The following is a 13,013-nucleotide window of genomic DNA, read 5'->3' as shown; positions in this document are numbered from 1 at the left end:
GATGACCCTGGCGAGGTGGGGGGCACCGCGGGGAGAAGGGATCCCACCCCCGACACCTGCAGCCACCCCCAGGGGCAGCTGGGACCCCGACCCACTGGGGGACCAGGATGGGAACGATGGGGACTCACTCATGGATACTGCACAGGTAATAAAATAGTTCATGCTGCACCCTGTTGTAGGGTCTCTGGGGTGCCCTGGGCCCTGGGCGCCGAGTCCCCATGACAGCCAGCCCTTCCCGGGGGTCCCCAGGCTGCCGGGCTCCTCTGGCCCCAGCTGGCGGGAGCTGTGTCCTCCCAGCCGCTGGCCACGCAATGGCAGCACCGACCCACGGCCACGCGGAGACAGGGCTGGGGACAGGGCCGGGGTTGCCTGTGCTCCACCTGGGTGGGTCTGCAGGGCTCGGGCAGGGGGGACCCGGCATCCTGCAGCTCCACTCCCACCCTGGGGACCCCAAACACCCCCGGGGGTGCGTCGCTGTCCCTGTCGCTGGTGGCAACCGGCATGGGGGGAAGGTGACAGTGAGGGTCCCCGCCAGTGGCCCGGAGTTCGTCACCACTGGGGGGACAGGGGACAAGCAGGGCCAGCACCAAGGAGCGACGGCAGCACAGCCTACTCTCTGGGGGTCCCCACCCCCTGTCCCCAGGGGTCCCCTCCGTCCCCGTGTTTTATTGGAGGAACACAGAGCCCAACGACCAGCCGCAGGGACAGGGGATGGGGAGCTGCCCCAGGGATGGGGACAGCACCGGGACACGCCGATACTCTTGGGGGTGCTGGCATGCGGGGGGGGGGGCACCCTAACCATTGCCGCCCGGGATGACGAATGCACCGGGATGAGGGAGGCAACGGGATGGGGACGGCACATGGAGGGGCCAGAGCCGGCGCGCGAACGCCGGGCTGCAGGACCACGCTTCGGCTTCGGGGCGGCAGCAGCGAAGGCGGCGGCGGCGGCGCTGCTGCGCACCTGAGCGGTGCCGGCGCTGCAGTACCGCGATTCGGCCACGGGGCGGCAGCAGCGAGCAGCCGCCGGGCGGCGCGTGCCCGGGGGCGGCACCGGCGCTGCAGGTCCGCGCTTTGCAGGCCCAGCGACCGCCGGCACCGCGCACGTGGGGCGGCAGCGGCGTTTCCTTACCGGAACGAACCAACGAACGCGGCGGCATCACCCCGCAGGCACCACAGTACGGCATTGCCGTTACCGGCGGACGGCAGCGCGGAGAAAGGGGGCGCCACCGCGCATGCGCGGCTCAAGAGCCGCAGTACCGAATTCTGGTCGCTCGGTGGCAGCAGCGAGCAAAGAAAGGCGCGCTACCGCGCATGCGCGGCTCAAGAGCTGCAGTACCCAGTTTTGGTCACAGGGTGGCAGCAGCGAACAAAGAAAAGCGCGCCACCGCGCATGCGCGGCTCAAGAGCTGCAGTACCCAATTTTGGTCGCTCGGTGGCAGCAGCGAGCAAAGGAGAGCGCGCCACTGCGCATGCGCGGCTCAAGAGCTGCAGTACCGAATTCTGGTCGCTCGGTGGCAGCAGCGATCAAAGAAAGGCGCGCTAACGCGCATGCGCGGCTCAAGAGCTACAGCACCCAGTTTTGGTCGCACGGTGGCAGCAGCGAGCAAAGGAGAGCGCGCCAATGCGCATGCGCGGCTCAAGAGCTGCAGTACCAAGATTTGGTCGCTCGGTGGCAGCAGCGAGCAAAGGAGAGCGCGCTACTGCGCATGCGCAGCTCAAGAGCTGCAGTACCGAATTCTGGTCGCTCGGTGGCAGCAGCGATCAAAGAAAGGCGCGCCACCGCGCATGCGCGGCTCAAGAGCTGCAGTACCGAGATTTGGTCGCACGGTGGCAGCAGCGAGCAAAGGAGAGCGCGCCACTGCGCATGCGCGGCTCAAGAGCTGCAGTACCGAATTCTGGTCGCTCGGTGGCAGCAGCGAGGAAAGAAAGGCGCGCCACTGCGCATGCGCGGCTCATGAGCTGCAGTACCCAGGTTTGGTCGCTCGGTGGCAGCAGCGAGCAAAGAAAAGCGCGCCACGGCGCATGCGCGGCTCAAGAGCTGCAGTACCGAATTCTGGTCGCACGGTGGCAGCAGCGAGCAAATAAAAGCGCGCTACCGCGCATGTGCGGCTGAAGAGCTGCAGTACCCAGTTTTGGTCGCTCGGTGGCAGCAGCGAGCAAAGGAAAGCGCGCCACCGCGCATGCGCGGCTCAAGAGCTGCAGTACCCGATTTTGGTCGCTCGGTGGCAGCAGCGAGCAAAGAAAGGCGCGCCACCGCGCATGCGCGGCTCAAGAGCTGCAGTACCGAATTCTGGTCGCTCGGTGGCAGCAGCGAGCAAAGAAAGGCGCGCTACCGCGCATGCGCGGCTCAAGAGCTGCAGTACCCAGTTTTGGTCGCTCGGTGGCAGCAGCGAGCAAAGAAAGGCGCGCCACTGCGCATGCGCGGCTCAAGAGCTGCAGTACCGAATTTTGGTTGCTCGGTGGCAGCAGCGAGCAAAGGAGAGCGCCCCACCGCGCATGCGCGGCTCAAGAGCTGCAGTACCCAATTCCGCCCGCCGGGTGCCACCGTCGCCTCACCGGCCCTTTCCCCTTCTCTCCGCCCAGTTCGTACCATCGCAAGACGGTAACTGCTTACTGGCGGTACTGGGCTTAGATTTCCCTGCCCTTTTCCCACTCGCGGCCCGGGCACTAATCTTCATCGCCTCTGTACCAAAAAGCACCCGGTGGCCCCAGCATTTCAGTCCTTTCCCTATGGCCGCTTTACAAGTCCCGTGGTTGTTTCTGCCCGTGCCCCCCAGCCCATTACCCGGGGAGGAGAAGCAGCACGGGGAACCTGTGGAATAGGTTTCTTTCTAACCCGGAGGAAGCCCCAGGGATCGCTGTCTCAGTCTGCAGGTGGCATCGGGGTTGTGGGAGTGACAGCGGCGACTCAACAGATGCTGGAGAGAGATTTAAAAAAAATAAGGCCACACGGGTGACACCCTGAGAGCAGGGGAGGGGCAGCTATGTCCATCAGGAAACCGTGCTTCTGAGCAGCCCCGGTGCCAGTGGCTGACCTGCAAACGAGCGATACGCCGGTGGTCCTGGGGCTGTGTTGCGGTGTTTGCACCTTTCCTTGCCTCTGTGCTATCAGCACTCTGCTCTCCTCACCCTGCACACGCGCAGGGCTTGCCACTTGGAGGAGAGACACTGCACGACGTCACTTACCACCCTGCCCTCCAGCGTGCAAAGGAATTAGAAATGAGGCAGGGAAAGCCAAGAGGCCTGCTGGTGTATTAGGCGTCCTCAGCAGTTGACCGTAGAGCCCGGCAGGTTCCATCCTTGCTCTGTGCTTTTGTAGCTTGAACCCCCGATTGTTTTGCCATCGAGACTGCAAGGCGAGGAATACGCCTCTACTTGAACAAGCAAGACCCCTGCCAAATAGCTGAGCTGTGCACAGTGATAGGTGGCTGCCTGTGACCGACACCTTTTTCTGCTAAAACCAGAGCACGCTTCCCTTGTGAAGAGCCATCGGCAGTACAGAACGTACCTGAGCTCTCCTTGCACCGGCTCCCCAGAGAACGGCGTCTCAGTTCGACTGAAGCGTGCAGCAGCCTGTCGTCATCCCAGCCCCTCGCCCTCGAGCAAGCGGCTGCCTGTAGCAGCGGCAGAACCGCTGCTGCACAGTGGGGAAAGGAATGGCTTGGCGTCAAGCTCTGCGGGCTGCCTGTGGCCCCTGCAGAGCCGACGACCTCAGCAGCCCATACAAAGGGCGAAGCTAGCAGCCTGAGAAGGAGTCACAGGGTGCTGCAGCTCCTGCCACAACCATCCCTCCCAGCCTGCTGCTGGAGCACAAGGCACTTGAAAGCAGCCGGAAAGAACAAGGATGGCAAGATGGCAGGAATAACACGGAGAGCCTAAAGCGTTTAGCCAGCAGGGCTTGCAACTCACCTTGTGCCGTGGTTTAATCCCAGCTGGCAACTCAGCACCACACAACCGCTCACTTGCTCCCCCCTCAGTGGGAGGGGGGAGAGAATTGGAAGGGCAAAAGTGAAAAAACTCCACTTGTAAGGAAAAGGGGGGAAAAAAACCCCAAACAACAGAGAGAAAAACCCCAGACAGACAAGCGGTACAAATGAAAACAATGGCTCACCGCCAACCGACGGATGCCCAGCCAGCCGCAGCCCAGCAGCGGCCCCCCCGCCAACCGCCCCCCGAGTTTTATTTCCTGACGTCATAGGGTCTGGAACATCCCCTGGGTCCGCCGGGGTCAGCTCTCCCAGCGGTGCCCCCTCCCAGGCCCTCGCGCACCCCCAGCCCGCTCGCCGGCAGGGCGGGGCGAGGAGCAGAACAGCCCCCGGCGCCGTGCAAGCGCTGCTCAGCAGGAACTCACGCAGCCCCGCGTCACCGACGCCGTTTGCAGCACAAACCCAAAACGCAGGAGGAGGGAGAGCGGGGTGGGAGTGGGGTGCGGGGGAGCGGGAGGGGGGTGCCAGAGTTTGGGCGGGGGGCAACGGGCAGGTTGGCGGGGCAGGCAGCACCCCAGGGGTCCGGGGCAGAGGGGTTACGGGGAGGCAGTGCGGAACACGGGGGGTGGGAGGAGGGAGAGGAGAGAGGAGGGCAGTGCGGGCACGAGGTAGGAGGGCAGGGGATACGGGGGGCGCGTCACGGGGAAAACCTCGCACGGGGGGAAAAACCTCGCACGGGAAAGGCGGGGCGGACACTGGGAGGGGCGGGGGGGGACATGCGTGGGGGTGACCTACGCCAGGGGGTCCACCCGGGACCACCCACAGCAGAAAACTCGCCTGGGATAACCCGCAACAGATAATCCGTTCCCGATGACTGACCCTCGCTGGATAACCACGAGCGATGCCCCTCAAGCGGCTGGTGTTTCACCCCAAATCTTCCCCAAATCGGGGGGTTTTTTGCTTTTCCATAATATCAAAATTGGGGTTTTTTCCTTTTCCAAAACATTCCACCATTTGGAGGTTTTTCAACGCTTTTTCACAACAAAAATTGGTGGTTTTTGCTTTTTCGTTTTGTGCGTGAAAATGGGGTTTTTTTTGCTTTCCGGCTGCTCAAATCCAGGCGGATTTGGCTTTCCCGGGAGCTCCAAGTTGGGTATTTTTCCCCCAAAATTGTGGGCTTTTTTTTCCCCACCCCTTGCAGGCCCCGAATTAGGGGTTTTGTGGTATTTTTAGGCCATGGCGGCAGGTCCCGCTCTGCGTGCGCAGCCCTGCAGGGGAAAGTCCCTGTTGGGGGAACTGGCCCCCAATCAGGATGGGAACAGGCGGAAAAGGAGAACAGGGAAGAGGCAGCTTTTGAAAGCGCTTTTATATCTTCAATAGAGAGGTGTTTCGGGGCGGGGGGGGGGGGGGGCGTCGAGTTTTAAAATCCTTTCTATAAACAGGGTTTCTTTGCATTTTAAAAACCTTATCTATCATAGACATTTACACTTAATGTATTTACACATATCTCTATATATATATTTAGTGAATATATTTATGTTTCACTTATATCCCCGTTTCCCACTTATTATATATAATACCTGCTCAGACTATGGATCTGTTGAGTTACATATTTTGAACACTTAAATGTCTTTATAGACTTCTCTATTTACACTTACATATATTTACACCTATAACTTTATAGACTTAGACTTTAGACTTAGATGTCTATTTACACTTGTACATAATCTCTTAGATTACATATAATGTCTATGTAGACTCTCTATGTAACACGTAGTAAGTGTAGATAGCGGTATCTATTCAGACCTTTTTCTATTTTAAATTCCTTCATGTATAAAATGTATCATCCTTTTTGCATTTGGAAGTTCTTTATTTTTTAATTTATAGAGACGTGAGTTATTTTTGTATTTTAAAACCCTATATACATCTTTCGAATTTTTTTATACTCTAAAATCCTTTATATAATAGGGCAGATATAGGTTCTTATTTTGAAATCCTTTTGTACGTATAAATTAATATTATTTTTCAATATATGTAACAAGGAGAGATTTTTTTCTATTTCGAGGCCTCACAGATATATTTACAGTTTTTAAAAATTTTTGAACCCCCCCCATGAATTTTCAGGCAATTTGGGCTGTGACCCCCTTTGGGGGGGGGGAGGGGGGGACACGGACCCCCATGACCCCCCATTCCCCACTCACCTGCTCCTCCACGGCATCATCACCCCCGTGGTGATGCTGGGGTGCCCCAAATGACATCATCACCCCTCCAGGCCCCCCAACCCCCCCTTTTTATTCACCCCCCCAAAAAGACACAAAACGAGGGAAACGGCCCCAACCGGCAGCTCGTTACTTTAATAATGCCGTTTACGTATGTACGCACGCACCCCCGCCAAAAAGGGGGGCTCTGCTAGAAAGATAAAGGAGGGGCGGCCCCCCCAAACGCTTGCAGCCCCCCCCAGCCCCCATCCCGCAGGCTGGCAGCCGGCCCCTTACCCTCAGCACGCCTAACGACCAGCAGGCAAACCTGGGCCAGGGGTCTCTCCTGAGCACCACGGGACACTCACAGCGAGGCATCTGAAAAACAAAAATCCCAACGGATATTTCAGCACGTTAAAAAAACAGCACCGAAGGCAACAGAGGAATTCGGTCAGGATAAGGGAGAGGGTAGCAGTCAAGCTAAAGGAGGGTGCCAGGCAAACGGGTCAGCTCGAAATACAACGCGGCCTTTAAAAGCTCGAGCGATTCGAACGCTTAAAATCAGCGTGAAGACTAATTGACACGATTCTGAACACGTTCTTCGCAGAGAAGTAAACACTCTCGCTGGTGTCGGAAAACGCCCCGTCCCTTCCTTACAGCACCGCTGCCGGGAGATAACCCCGTGAGGCTGCAGGACAAGGGCGCGCCGTAATCAGCATCTACGCGCACGGATCCACCGCCGCAGCTCCAGCCCTTGCGCTGCTGCTGCTGCTGCTGCGCATCTCGCTCGCTTGGCCGATAAAGCTGAAAGTGAAGTGTAAAACTTTGAAGAGTAAAATGAAAAAGAAAGAACAAATCTCAGCAATTCATTTTATGCTAAAAAGGCGTGCGCACGCTTACATACGTACAATGAGAAGACTCATACTATAAAAATATTTGATTTTCCTTTTGCGTTAATTGAAATTGCGTAGCTGTGAATTCATACCGTTAAATTATCTACCTCCAAGCTACACAGCTATCGTTTGACCAGGGGTTTTGCGTGTGTGACATGACTAGGAGGGACGCCTGGCCAGCTGCGCCGAGACCGATGCTACCGAACTGCCGGGGAAACGCGCCGTCGAAAGCGAGACAGGAATAAAGTACTTCAGAGCACTCTGCCAAAAGATCGGGAAAAAACCCATAACGTTCAGGTGCCTCTCTTTTTAAACGTTTAGAGCAACTACCCAACTGCTTAAGTACACCTAATAAATTATACGCTACAGCTATTTGGCAGTTGCAGTTTAAACAATGTAAGTCAGTTTGGAAATTAGACAATTTTAACTTTCTTTTTAAAATTTCATTTATGATAGAAAAATCAGTGAGATAAGAGATCTCCCATACGGTTTTACTTTTTTTTGGGGGGGGGGGGGGGGGGGCAGGCGGTGGGGAATATCAAATCCCCGGTGCTGCAATACATAAGGCTACCAAAAAGGACTGGCAGGTTTGCTAACGCTGTTGGCTGTACCCAAGCGTGCGGAGGAACGCGTCTTTACGATCTCTCAACCGTTACACCCGAGAACCAAAGATCAGCCATACGTCAACTATTGGAAGATGTGCTGCGCTTGGGTCCTTGCAAGGAAATCGACTTAACTCCTTTTTTTTTTCCAGAGAGAGTGAAAAGTCTCCTTGCAGATGACTTCTACTGCCAAGCTCGTCATCTCTGAAGATCCATTCTGATGGGAAGTTCGTAAAAGGCAACTCCTTTGAATGAAAAAGATTTCCATTCTGGAAAATCTCTTTCCAACCGAAGTCAAAATTACGCGCTGCAGGTTAGGAAAAAGGACATTATAGAATCAGTAACTCACCGAAAACACATCAGGACTCTCTGTCACTAGTTACGAGGCTGCTACCGCTTCTCGGGAAAGCCTGGAAAACACACCGAAGCGACGCCGATTTGTGCCGTGTTGTCCACGCCTCTTCTTTGACCTTGATTGCTTTTAGCACAGATGCTAGTATCTCAGTAAGGTTTTCGAGTGCTACTGTAAGGTATTTTAAACACTGACTGACTGAAAAAGCATAAAGCTTTTATCGCGAAAACAAAGCCTGTTTCTCCCGAACATCCGAACTCTTACAAACAGTTCCTTTCCTCTTCTAGTCCAACATTATTTTCACAGCACCCTTTAATAGCAAGCACACAGAAACAGAAGACTCTGCTTTCAGGAAGAGAAAATAGACGAAGGAAAGCAAGCCTTGAATAGGCGTACCACGCTCCAGAACAGACCTTTATTTTTAGTATTTGTGTTAAAATATTTCATGTTAAAAAATCAGATAGAAGGAGAGCTGCCACATTCTTCGTGTTAACTGTAAAGTCCACACTACAAGCACCTTAGGAAAAATGCAGACACATATCACAGGCATACCTTGTACTTGCAGACCACTATGGATCCTTTCCAACCGTCTCGTACTTTCACGGCAGTTGACATTCTGCTGAGAGGAAAGGCAAAAAAAAAAAAAAAAAAAACCCACACACATTTAGCACAAAGCTTCCTTTTCTGTGAAGACTACAACTACAAGCTTTAGTTTCGCTAGAAACTAAACTATTTATTAGGGTATATTTATGTGTATATTTACTCACATATTACTCCTTTTTCCCTATAACCCAGATTTTGAGGCCGAAAGCAGAGAAATCCTGGCAGGCTTGGGGTCATTTGCGACGATTTGGTGAGGAAACAGTACTCGTCATACCTTAATTAAAAGTCGACGAGTCCTCAGTGTGATACATAATCAATATCGACAATAAAACACCCCAGATGGGTATAAAACACACATGAATTGTGATCGTAAAAAAAAATTTGCTTTTTTTTTTAAGCAAAATTCAACCTATCTTTATCGGGGCATTCAATTGCGGCTCCTGTGCCCCTACTCCGCTGTCCTCCCACCTGAACTTAGAAATATAAGAATTAAATATTACCTTTTTCCACCCAAAATGGGAAGGACCACGGCAAGGCGTGACCCAAAACAGCCAGAATTTAAATTAACTATTTATTTTATCCCTTTTAACTGTTTATTTTGCCTCTACTAAGTTTTTTTTTTATTAATTATTACCCATATCAAAAACCAATTCTGAGGTTTATTATAATCCTCAGGGTTGGAGCCCTAATATATACTGAGAAAAACATCAAATCCTTAAAAAATAAAAATGGAATTTAAGCTCACTGATACGTGGGAGCATTTACGCTCCGCTATAGGTGCCGGCGAGGCTTATAGATGGCAGATGTCCAAAGGGAAGAGGCTCGCCCTATGGATTTTGCTGCCAGGGGAGCAAGGGGCTACCTCCAGTTGGCATGGGCCATGCCCACCACGCATTCGCTCAGCTGTGGAGAGGGGGGTGGGAGAGAACTTTGGACCCCCAGAACCACCCAGAGACCCCCCAAAATCCCCCCAACCACCACCCCAAACCCCACCCGTCCCCCCCAACCTGTCCCCCCAAAACAGACCCCCAGCACCCCAAACCATCACCCCCACCTGCCCCCTGACCCACCAATCTCCCCCTCCTCTAACTGTGTGCCCCCAAATCATCCCCATCCCCCAAAACTGCCCCAGTCCTCCCAAATTTCCCATATCCCCCTTGCCAAATCACCCCCATCTGCCCCCAAAACTGGCCCCCATTCCTCTACACCCTCCTATGCTCCCCCAAACGCTCCCCTGCCCCCCAAAACCATCTGACCCCCCAAACTTCCCATCTCTCCCTTCCCAAATCACCCCCACCCCCCAAGACCATCTTTATGTCCCCCAAACCCCCCCTCCAAAATTTTCTATCTCCCCCTTCCCAAATCATTCCCAAAGCCACCCAAAACCAGTCCACCCCCCACCCCCAAACCAGCCCCCATCCCCCCCACCTTGCTTGCAAAGCGCAGGGAGGTGAAGGACTCGGTGAATTTCTCCTCCAGGGGAGCGAGATTCACTAACACCAATCTTGAGGATACATCAGGGTGTCAGTGGGGTCCCCCAAAACTCCCAGCCCCGCAAAATATCCCCCCCAAGCCCTTCAATCACATCTTGGCAAAGCCCCCCAGGCAGTTCTGCAGGAGGTAGGTCAGCCTGCTGTTGCAATAGGGGACGTGGGGCTCCTGCGGGGACCCTGGCAGTTAAGGCGAGGGCCCTGAGGACCCCCACAAGCCCAGGGGCCTCCCCGTACCTTTTTGGCAAGGGCCATGATGACTTGCCCCAGGGTGGAGAAGCTGGCATTGATGGCCTGTGTCTCGTGCAGCCGCTCCCCCGCCAACAGCAACTCATCCAGCTGTTCGCTGCCTGCCAGGTCCACCAGGCTCAGCACCACTGTGGGGGGAGAGGAGGGTCACCCCAAAAACAGGGGGGCCCAAAAAGGGCTCACCTCAAACCTGTGGTCCAAAAAAGGGGGCCCCAAAAAGGCTGACCCTAAACTGGTGACGCCAAACTTGTGACCCAGAAAGTGGGACCCCAAAAGGGCTCACCCCAAACTGGTGGCCCTAAAAGAGAAACCCCAAAAAGAGTCACCCCAAACCCATGGCCCTGAAAGGTGGGCCCCCCAAAGGCTCACCCCAATTAGTGGCCCCAAACCCGTGGGCCCCAAAAAGTGCTGACCCCAAACCAGTGGCCCCAAACCTGTGGCCCGAGAAGGGGGACCCCAAAACAGCTCACCCCAAATTTGGGGCCCCAAACGCAGGGCCTCAAAACGGCTCACTCCAGAAGGGGGGGGGGGGGGTGTCTCAAAAAGGGCTCACTCCAAACGACTGGCCACAAACTCATGACCCTGAAAAGGCTTGCCCCAAACTGGTGGCCCCAAAAGGGGGGCCCTGAACCCATGGCCCCAAAAGCTTCACCCCAAACCCATGGCCTTGAAAGCGGAGCCCCTAAAAGGCTCACCCCAAGAGGAAGAACCCAAAAAGGGCTCACCCCAAACCAGTGACCCCAAACCCATGGCCCTAAACGAGGGGCCCAAAAGGGCTCACCCCGAACTGCTGGCCCTGAACCCATGGCCCCAAACCAGTGGCCCCTAAAGGCTAGCCCCAAACCAGGTGGTCCCTACCCTAAAAGCTCACCCCAAACCAGTGGCCCCTAAAGGGTGGCCCCTGCAAAGGCTCACACCAAACCAGCTGGCCCCAAAGCAACGGCCCCTAAAGACTCACCCCAAACCAGGAGCTCCTAAAGGTGGCCCCTAAAAGCTCTTCCATAAAGGGTGCCCCTGAACCAGTGGCCCCTAAAGGCCCACCCCAAACTAGTGTCCCCAAAGCAGTGACCTCTAAAGGCTCACCCCAAACCACAGCCTCTAAAGGGTGGCCCCCCATAAAGGGTCCCACGCCCCCACTCGCAGGCGCAGCACAGGTCCCGGGCAGTGTTGGAGCCCTGGATGCAGAGCTAGAAGACACCGTGGCTGCCGGATGAGCCGTCATTCAGGGCTGTCCGGGCCACCGAGTGGTTGGCGGCTGCCATCTGCAGCAGCCCCAGCACCTTGCGGGGGGACACAGACGCCCCATTACCCCCCAAAACCACCCACACAGCCAATCTGACCTTTGAAGGGGGGAATCAGGGTCCCCCTACGCTCTTCTCGGAGGCGACGGGGACGCAGCACAGGTTCGGGACATGCACCTCCTCACTGGCCGAGCTGACCTGCCGGATCTCCAGCTTGGCCCTGCGCTTCGGCCAGCCGGCTAGCAGATCCCACAGAGATTTGTTGTAGATCTCCAGGAAGCTGGCGGTGAAAGCATACTGCCCACCAGCATCACACCAAGCCTCAAAAAGCCCAGAAATGCCCCCAAAATGGAGTTAATGCTTTGGTTTTGGTTTGTGTTTTTTTTTTTCTTTAAACTCACTTTCCAGCCTTTTTCTGCCAGTTCCCAGGCACCCTTGAAGACCTGCTGCGCTACGCACAGGGTCACACCCCTGGTTTCGGAATCCAAGACATTGTCTCGCTGCTCATGTCCCACATGAGACTTGGAGGGTGTAAAAGGAGTTTTTGGGGGGTCCCCAACTCTGTCCTCACCCTCCGGAGCGAGTGGGAGCAGCTAAAACCCCCCGTTTGTCCTAAAAAAATCTCATTGAGCCCATCAGAGGGGGACTAAGGACAGCTGAGGGGTTCGTTAGCAGCAGAGACACCCTCAGCCCCTCAAAATAGGGGTAAGCGACAGGGAGACACCCCCAAAGCGACTCACCTCCCCTGCCTTGGAGAGCACCAGCACCTTGTTGTCCTTGGGGGGAAGTAGAGATGCTCCAGGCCCTTCTGCTGCTCCTCCTCCTCGGGCAGCACCAGCCACACATGACAGAAGACACAGATGTTGACCTGAGGAAGGAGATAAGCTGTTATTTTAGCAGTACAAGGAGGGAATTCAGATGGTTCGTCCCCCACCCAAACCCCCCCGGGCTTCACCTTGAGCTCCTGGACAAGATTATGGAGATGTCGCAGCTCCATCTCCAGGCCATGGAGCTGTTCCTCCTGCTGCCCCAGCTGCTGCTCCTGGGCAGCTGCCTGCACCCACAGCTTGGCTGCCTGTGCTGCCTGCCGCTGCACCATCTCCTCTGCCAGCTTCAGCTGCGCCTGCCAGGAGGGAAACAGCAGCAGTTGCAGTGAGGGAGGTAAAAAACATCCCCAGTACGGGGGGAAACCAGCCCCGGATGTAGCATGGGGCAAAAACTGAACCTGGTGGGGGGGGAAAAATGAGCCCCCGTCACAGCAGGGGGAGAAAAGCAACCCCAACAGGGTGGAAAATCAGCCTTGATGGGGGAGAAAACCAGCCCTGGTTGAAGGGGCAGGGGCAAAAAACAGCCCTGGCAGGGTGGAAAACCCCAAACCCCTGGGGGGGCTCATGGGGGACCCCAAACGTCAAGAGGGAATAGCAGCAGTGGGGGGTGAAATTAATGGGCAGAAGAACAT

The 13,013-nt window shown here is 55.5% G+C and overlaps 4 long non-coding RNA genes across 5 annotated transcripts in view; all 4 read right to left on the bottom strand.

Annotated features, from left to right (window-relative positions):
- Nucleotides 1-13,013, bottom strand: part of LOC142091138 (uncharacterized) — a 45,632-nt gene that overhangs the window by 9,409 nt on the left and 23,210 nt on the right. The gene's annotated exons all lie outside the window — the stretch shown is intronic.
- LOC142091140 (uncharacterized) lies at nt 6,263-7,764 on the bottom strand. Of its 2 annotated transcripts, XR_012676718.1 has the most exons (3): nt 7,700-7,764; nt 6,782-7,278; nt 6,263-6,502 (listed from the first exon to the last, which is right to left on the bottom strand). It is a non-coding gene; the product is annotated as an uncharacterized LOC142091140 (long non-coding RNA). The 2 variants fall into 2 exon arrangements; XR_012676717.1 differs by having other exon boundaries at nt 6,263-7,278.
- LOC142091141 (uncharacterized) lies at nt 7,795-9,026 on the bottom strand. Its single transcript, XR_012676719.1, has 3 exons — nt 8,524-9,026; nt 7,969-8,029; nt 7,795-7,864 (listed from the first exon to the last, which is right to left on the bottom strand). It is a non-coding gene; the product is annotated as an uncharacterized LOC142091141 (long non-coding RNA).
- On the bottom strand, nt 9,407-10,442 carry LOC142091144 (uncharacterized). Its single transcript, XR_012676722.1, has 3 exons — nt 10,302-10,442; nt 10,003-10,078; nt 9,407-9,472 (listed from the first exon to the last, which is right to left on the bottom strand). It is a non-coding gene; the product is annotated as an uncharacterized LOC142091144 (long non-coding RNA).

The sequence above is a fragment of the Calonectris borealis genome, chromosome 20 (genome assembly GCF_964195595.1).
Source record: "Calonectris borealis chromosome 20, bCalBor7.hap1.2, whole genome shotgun sequence".
Lineage (NCBI taxonomy): Eukaryota > Metazoa > Chordata > Aves > Procellariiformes > Procellariidae > Calonectris > Calonectris borealis.
The sequence above is the reverse complement of the archived record's forward strand: the minus strand, read 5'-3'. Positions and strand labels throughout refer to the sequence as shown.